Raw genomic sequence first — 8,455 nt, forward strand, 5'->3', positions numbered from 1 at the left:
TCCTCCTCTTCCTCCTCCTCCTCCCCCTTCTACTCCTTCAGGACCTTGCACTTGCCAGGAAGGCACTTATTCTGATGAGGTATATCCCTATCCCTCTATTTTCTTCTAACAAAAACATTTCTTGAGTGTCTACATGTTCTAGAAGGGGAAGATTTTGAAGGCCGTTTCTTCAGAATAGTTGGATGGTTTCAGGCCTCTGAAACAAGGGGAAGCTGAAACACAAGGTCCGTCTGGTAAGTTTGACGTTAACCATTACAAGCCAGACAGTATAAGAATGTGGCTTTTTTGGCTAAAAAAGTACGTCTTGGTGTGAAAATGAGTACTTGGCTCAACCACTGCTTTCTCAGACTGGACTGTCAGGGAAGTCTGGACTGGGGAGTGTGACTGTTCTGTCAGGACTTAGTTCCTCTGGGGCTTGTGCCTATTTGTCTTTAATCTGTCCCAGTCACCTTTCATTTTTAGGAAAAACAAGTGGATTGTTAAGTCCACCACCACTGATCTTGGCCAGGCAACACTCGGTTGCTGGACCCGCTTGAGATACTGGACTTGAGTAGCGCACTCTTGCCATCTCTAGGACCTTGGTTGCTTAGCGGCCTTACAAGAATGTTCTCCTTGTGTGTATATCTTACTGTTGTTTCTCTAGCTTTTCTTCAGACGCCCTTATGCCAGTTATATCACTTGAGTTAAGATATGTGTATTTGCTCTCCAAAGCTTGACTATATGTTTCATATTGTTTCTATCTTTAGAATTGACCTATCTTGTGCCATAACTTCAATGTCTTTTTTATTCAACTGAGCATTATTTTTGGAAGGTCTTTGTTGGTCATCCTGAATCCTCTGCGTACCCCGGCTGCACTGGAGCCAGCAGTCACCCGGGCCAAGGCTGCGCTGTCCACCTCTGAACCCAGCACGCTCCTCCCACCTACTTTATTTTCAGGTTTTGTTACCACAAAATGGCACTGAAGAAGGAAACTGAGATATTTATAATAATAAAAATTTTAATTCATAAAACTCAGAGGACCATGCTTGAGAAGGCCTCTTATCCTTCACTTGACAAAGTCCAGCTTCACAAGAAGCTGAACCATATACCCTGTGATGTGGGAAGAAGCAGGGTCACCTAAAGGATACTCAGAAGACAGATGTGGCTGTGCTGGACCCATCAGGTGGGCTTCCCAGCTTAACTTTTGGAGCTTCTCTGCCTCTTCACTATCAAATTGATTGTCCATGACCACCAGAACAAGCACAGAGCCTCACTCAGCTCACCCCACCCTTCCATTCCATCTCTAGTTTGTCTTCTACTAGGGACAGGAGTTCTTCCCCCATACTCTATTCCACTAGGGGGGGCTAGGTCTCCTCCCTCAAAGGCCCTGTATTCTTTGTTATTAAATATTGTGTCTTGGTGCCTGTCTCCCTTCACCAATTATAGACTCTCTAGTTTTGGGGGATTAAAGAATGTTGTTTGTCATAATGAACTAGATGGGAAGCTGACACAGGATGGGCCAAGCCCATCGAGGTCCTGGCACCTAGGTGTGGCCTCAGCTGTGGCACTGGATTTGTAGGGCAGAGTTACTGTAGTCTTCAAAGATCCTGGGACTTCCCTTCCATATGTTGGGCCCACTGGGACCTCTCCTTCAGAGTGTTGGCTTCCCTGGACACAATAAAAAAATTCTGCCCACAGAGTAACAGATCCAAGGAGACTTCACCATAGTACTGCAGCCTCCTCTCTTCACACTTTTTAAAAAAATATATTTAGATAGGGTCTTCAGGGTCTACGAGGTCTCATTATATAGATTGACACTCATAGTGATTCTCCTGTTATCATACTCCCAAGCACTGGGATTACAGGTAGGCGCCATCACTCCCAGTCCCAATCACCGTCTCAGTGTACCCCTGGGGTGGGGCTGGCATGGCTGGCACGCTGGGGATGAAGTCTGGCTGCTGTGCTCTGCCTAAGCAGGTGCTTTAGTCTGCTCAGCTTTGGGTGGCTCTCTTCACACTGTTGACTTTTTTTTTGGGGGGGGCGGGGAGACAGGGTCTCACTATGTAGTTCAGGGTGGTCTTGAACTCACTGTGTAGCCTGGCTTGGCCTCAGATTCAGGGTGATCTTCTGCCTCAGCCTCTGGAGTGCTGGGATCATGGATAGGTACCACCATACATGACCCATACTGTTGACTTATTATCAGGGGTTAGACACTGTGTTTGCATTATTTTTCTCAGCACTATTATGAGGCAGGTACTCTGTATATTTAGTTTACAGAGAAAGATCCCAAGGTGAAGGGACTTGTTGAAGGTCACTTATTTTACAAGTGACAGAGCAAGGATTTGAAGAGGCAGTCTTAACTTTACCAGGTTCAACCTAATCTATGCTGGTAGAAAGCTGAAAAAAAAAAACATTGCTTGCTCTTAACAAATTAATGATAATATTGACAGTGCTTGTTTTTGGTCAGGCTCAGCTCTTTACATACATTATATTATAAATCTATATCCCAGTAGAATGAAGTAAGGTTATGCCCATGTTATGAGGAAAATTGAAGCTCCAAGAGAAAAAGAGATCAGCTTGAGTTCGCATAGTTAGTCAGGCAGTCTGGCCCTCCTCTGAGGTCTTCTCCCCAGACTTCCACACACAGGCCTCTCTGGCCCTCACTCCACACTGTCTGGCTAACCACGTCCATTGCACCTCCTTTCATCTATATTTTTAACATAGTTTGGAGGCTGGAGTTGGACACTATATAAATGGTGACCCCGGTGGGTGTATCTTCTACCTAGGGTGTTCTTTAGCTTTTCCTGTCTCTCCCAGCTACCTGGCAAAGAGTCTGCAGTGGGCCCATCATCCAGGCCCTTACCTATCTGTGTGTGCCCAAGTGTGTGCAGCTCAAGTAGCACAAAGAATAGAGCCAGCAGGATGCCTGTACCTGGTGGGGAGGCCAACACACAAGGGGAGGGTGTGACTGTGTGTCTTGGGGATAAGTGGTTCTGGGAAGCTGATATAAACAGCAGCAACTGCTAGCATTATCTGGGCTCTAAGAATAACTTGGGCTGAAAATTGGAAGCTGTAACCACAGAAAATGACAGGAGCTTGCAATCTCTACTCCTGCTGCTTGGCCTGGAAGCCTGGGAACCTCTCTGCTGGCTTACCATTTGCTCTAGGTGGTTCTGAATGGGTACAATTATTGGGCTGGAGGAAAGAAGGTACTAGGAGTCAGACCTACGCAGAGACAGTGAATCTACATTATGGGGACTGGCCCTTGCCCAGGCCCCTCCCCACTGGCCCAGAGTGGCAGCTTAGTTTCTCAAGGACCATTTGGAAGTGACCTTTATTTACTTAGCAAAAACTTGAAAAATAGGTTATGCGAGTTCGACCATCATGGGGAAAATCGCGCTGCAGTTGAAAGCCACGCTGGAGAACATCACCAACCTCCGGCCCGTGGGCGAGGACTTTTGGTGGTATCTGAAGATGAAATGTGGTAACTGTGGTGAAATTTCAGAGAAGTGGCAATACATCCGACTGATGGACAGTGTGGCCCTGAAGGGAGGTCGTGGCAGTGCCTCTATGGTCCAGAAGTGCAAGCTGTGTGCACGGGAAAATTCCATTGAGATTTTGAGCAGCACCATCAAGCCTTATAATGCTGAAGACAATGAGAAGTTCAAGACAATTGTGGAATTTGAGTGCCAGGGCCTCGAGCCAATTGATTTCCAGCCCCAGGCGGGGTTTGCTGCTGAGGGTGTGGAATCAGGGACAGTCTTCAATGACATTAACCTGCAGAAGGACTGGACTGACTATGACAAAAAGTCTCAGGAGTCTGTGGGAATCTTCGAGGTCACACACCAGTTTGTGAAGTGCTGAACCCTCTTGCTGCACACTTCCCCTTAAGAACTGAGAAGAGACAAAGTGGCCCAAGTAGTAGCACCTGCACAGGCTGGTGCCCATGTCCCTCATCTCTTGGCAGTGATGCCTTCTTGATCTGCATGCTGGGCTCTGTCTTAGCTCCTGAGTTTCACCAATAAAGCCCCAGTTCTGGCCGCAAAAAAAAAAAAAAAAAAAAAAGAAAAATAGGTTATGCATACACATGATTAAAAAGTTCCAATGCCTAAAAATATACAAGGGGGAAAAATACTCTCCTTCCTTTCCCTGATGCCTTGTCATCACCCATGGTTACCAGCATCTTGAATGACTTCCAGAGAGATAGTCTGTCCATAGATGAGCATGTAAATACACAAATCTCTGCCTCACACTTTTACATAGTTGATAGCATATCTTATTTTTTCTGCTCACCATTTTTTTTTCATCCTGGGATCAAACATAGGACCTCATACATGCTAGGCAAGTGCTTGACCACTGAAGCACACCCCCGTCTTCTCACTTATTTTTCTGAATATTTCATTTTTTACAAACATACATATAGTCATTCATTCTTTTTTTCCAGATAAGATCTCTATATAGTGCATGCTGACCTTGAACTCACTCTATAGCACAGGCTGGCCTTAAGCTCAAGGAGATTCTCTTGTCTCAGCCTCCTGAATGCTGGGATTACAGGTATACACCACCATGCCAGGCTTAGAATATTCTATTTTAAAAATAATAATTAGACCAGGTGTGGTGGTGCACATCTGTAATCACATTGCTGGGGATGCTGAAAACAGGAAGATCACTATGAGTCTGAGCTGTGTAGTGAGACCCTGTATCAAATACATAAATTTAAAAAAAGAAAATAGTAATTTATTGAGTCACCACTAGTCCCAGGCATTATTCTAAGCACTTCATATGTTTTAACTTGTAGTATTTATTACAGTGCTCAGAAGTAAGTACCATTTACGAATGTCCATTGTTAAAAAATAATTTTCCCAGATTTTTGGCTAGTAAGGGCCTGAGATCCAGTCACGAGGTGCTCTTCATTACTACTCTAGCCTGCCTTTCAAGTGAAAGTCATATCCCTTCACACCATGCCCTCCCTTTAAGGGCCAAGACAAAAATTTAAAAAATGTATAATGCACTTACCAGGTACCAGGCTGAGGCCAAGATACAGCAGAGTATAAGAAAGACCAGGTCTCTACCCTCATGGAAGTAGTACCCCAGTGGCCATGAGTTTTGGTTAACCAAGACAGGAAGAACAAACCCACAGGTCTCACACTCAACTGCCCATGTACAAGTCTGCAGTTCAGATAGACCCTGTTCCCTTACCCACTGTCCTACAGTTGTACAGCCTCTGAGCTGGAAGGCCTTAGAACCTAGAGCCCAGAGTTACAGGTGAAAGATGGGGTTCCAGACAGAGGCGGCTGCCTATGAGAGATCACTGTGTCGCTCTGGTGAGCCTTGTCCCCTGCCCCCGGGGATCCATTTAAGCAGGGCTGTAGAGACTGTCTCTAATCCAAGGCCCAGCTATTGTTTGAAGTTGGGAACAATTGAAGGGCAGGGGAGCTATAGATAGAGCCACAGCTGCTGTCACCTGTCCCAGCCTGGGCACTGGTCCCGAGCATTGTCTACATTGGGGCATTCTAAGAGTGAGGGGTGGGAGGTGGGTCCAGCCTTGCTCAGCTCTACAGAGTCAGAGACCAAGAGAGAAATGCAGCCTTAGAAGGTAGAAAGAGATAAGGGACTCCCACCTGGTGCCAAAAGTGGAGTCTCATTGGAGTAGGGGCAGAGACACAGTAAACACAGTTGTTTACTGAAACAACAAGGATCTGAAACAAAGGTTGGTCACACAGATGCAGCAAATCAGAGACCTGGACCAGAACCAGTGCTTGGGTCAGGACACCTCAGTCCAGCATAGGTCTTTCTGTCTGTTCCTTTGGGATAATGACACCTGCATATTTCTTTCTGGGGTGACCATGCCCCAGAACTCTTCCGGGTGCATTCTGAGTAACCTTTGTGAGTACTGTGCCACTGGGTCTATTCATATCTTTAATTCACTGTGCAACCTCGGGCAAGGACTTGCTTCTCCCTCTGTGCCTCAATTTCCTTGACTGTTCCTTGACAGTTGCCTTGTGCAATCACTAAAGGTCCCTCTCATTCTCTGATGCTGTCAGGACATTGTCCCTCATGTGTCTAGCTTTGCCTTGCTTGCTGCAGCTTAGGCCACTATCCCCCCCTTTGTTTGCCCTTTATGGGGATGGGGGACAGCTGGTTCCTCACTCCCTCTCCCCAGTAACCTTTTAGCCATAAATCCATGCTGAGGCGTCTCTCCTCCGGATAAACAGCCTTGATGCCTTTTGGCTGCCCTCATCCTATTTTCTGCTTGAAGTATCAGAGCTGGGGCCCACTCGAGCCTGCTGCAGCTGCCCAGAGCCCCGGGAGGGGGACAAACCTGGGACAAGCAGGGGCCCTACCACCCCCAGGGTGCTAGGCCCCTCTTGAGGCCTCACCACTTTGCATGTGGACTGTTAAGGCAGCCTCCTCCTGAGTAAGTCTTCCTGCCACCGGTCTCGCCCCTTCAGTCCATCCTCCACACCAGCTGCCACAGAGATCCGATGAACACATAAATCTGACCACTGTCAGATTCCTTGCTCAGAGCTCTTTGATGAAGAAAGAAATAAAAAATGCTTTTGATGGTGCCCCAACTTCTGCAGGGGAAAGCTTCAAATCTTAATCTAGCTTTTGAAGCCTTTCACAATCCAGTCCCAATTGTCCAGTCCAGCTTCACCTCCTGTAAGCCCACCCCCTCCGGCCCACCTCAGCTGGTGGTGCCTCTTCCACATTGGACTTTTGATTTAAGCTATCTGTCCCCTCTCCTCCTTTTAGTACCTGTACCCATCCAGGCCTATCAGTTCCCACCTGAAACACCCAGAAGCCTCTTCAGCTGCTCTGTGCTCAATCTCTTGTTCTCTCCAGCCCATTCTCTACACAGTAGCCAAGTGGCCATTACTAAACTTCTGGTCTCTTATTTTCCTGGCCTAGTAGATTTTCATGCAATCAAATCCACACTCCCTTTCCAAGTCCTTCAAGACTGGGAACAATCTTGGAGACCCATCTACCTCTCCACAAACCTTACAGACTTCTCCCTTTGCTTACCATTGTGCGTCACCACTATGACAGTACCTTAGATATTCCCCACTGTTTTCTGCTGCCTGATTTTTTGTATTCACTATTCCCTCTCCTTGGAATATCCTTCCCCAGGACCTTAGCCTGCTGGCTCCTTCTCATCCTTCTGGTCTCACTTCAGATGTTAGCTCTTCAGAATGTCCTCCCTGGCTCACCTGAATAAAACATTCCTTCCCTAACCCTTCAGAGCACTGTCATGTTTATTTCCATCATATAACCTGCTGCGACCTTTCTTTGTCTTTAAAAAACATGTTTGCTTGTGGGTTTTTTTTTTTCTTCTCAAAAGAATGTCAGATGTTTGAGGGAAGAGACCTGAGGTCATACCCTGTGCACACCAGTCTGAATGTCCAATGCACTTTTGTTCTTTAAACAGGACAGTTCTGAGCCATTTATTTTTGGCGGGTGTGGGGGTTCTGTGTCAGGTTATACACTGAGCACACCATTCTAGAATTAGACCCATATTGCATTTTATATAGGCTGGGATTACTGAAGGTTCTGATTCTTTAGTTGCTTGGGCCCTGGACAAGAATCCCTGTATTTTGAGCATTTTTGAAAAGCAGCATTTTCTCCATGCCCAATACTTTTAAAAAAAAATTAAAAACCTTTTATTTATTTGGTATAGGGTCTTGCTAAGCAGCTTGGACTCATAGTGATCCTCCAGTGCTGGGATTACAGGTGTGCACCACCATGCCTGGTTTTGGTGGTCAGCTCTGCACGGGGCCAGCACAGCATGTGGTACCAGGGATCCAACCTGGGTATTTGCACTTACCAGGCAGGCACTTGGACCACTGAGCTATCTCCCTGACCCCCAATACTTTTTGTAAATTCCTCAAGCCATACCCAGCCACTGACCCCATATAGAGATTAAAACGCTATAATATAAACAATTAAGTTTGGCCCCTCACTCAATAGATTTTTTTTTTTTTTTTTCAGAACCAGGGATTGAACTCAGGCCCTCGTGCTGGCCAGGGAAGCGCTTATTCTACTGAGCCATCTCCCTGGCCCTCAATAGATATTTATTAATTCTACTCTTCACAGACTTTCCCCAAGTTTCTGGGACTATTGACAAGCTCCTTCTCTCAAGGAGTTCTTTTCTGGTGGCAGGAGGCAGATAATAACAATGGAAGTTCAATGGAAAGAGTTAGAATGCTGTTCTCACAAATATGATGTTGAAGAAAAGAAGGAAGGAATATATAATGTAAGATTTCATACATAAAAATTCTGAAAATAGACAAATCCCAGGAGGGGTGGTATATGAAAGAGAGCCCTAAGGGGATAATTCCTCATAATTTCTGCTATTTCCGGGGGGCCTGGCTCTAGCTCAGTTCTTTAAGTGGCTGCTTCCACAAAGCTGTCTGCCTCAGCTTATTCTAGTTCAATCCCCACAACACTCCAGCCAGCCAAAAGTGCGCTGAAGGCA

The 8,455-nt window shown here is 46.2% G+C and overlaps 1 pseudogene across 1 annotated transcript; it reads left to right on the plus strand.

Moving 5' to 3' along the window:
• Nucleotides 1-3,359: 3,359 nt before the first annotated feature.
• LOC101568804 lies at nucleotides 3,360-4,016 on the plus strand (annotated as a pseudogene). The gene has a single exon (XR_001117086.2). The product of XR_001117086.2 is annotated as a UPF0587 protein C1orf123 homolog pseudogene (transcript).
• The last annotated feature ends 4,439 nt before the right edge of the window (nucleotides 4,017-8,455 follow it).

The sequence above is a fragment of the Octodon degus genome, unplaced genomic scaffold, assembly GCF_000260255.1.
Source record: "Octodon degus isolate 3935 unplaced genomic scaffold, OctDeg1.0 scaffold00037, whole genome shotgun sequence".
Lineage (NCBI taxonomy): Eukaryota > Metazoa > Chordata > Mammalia > Rodentia > Octodontidae > Octodon > Octodon degus.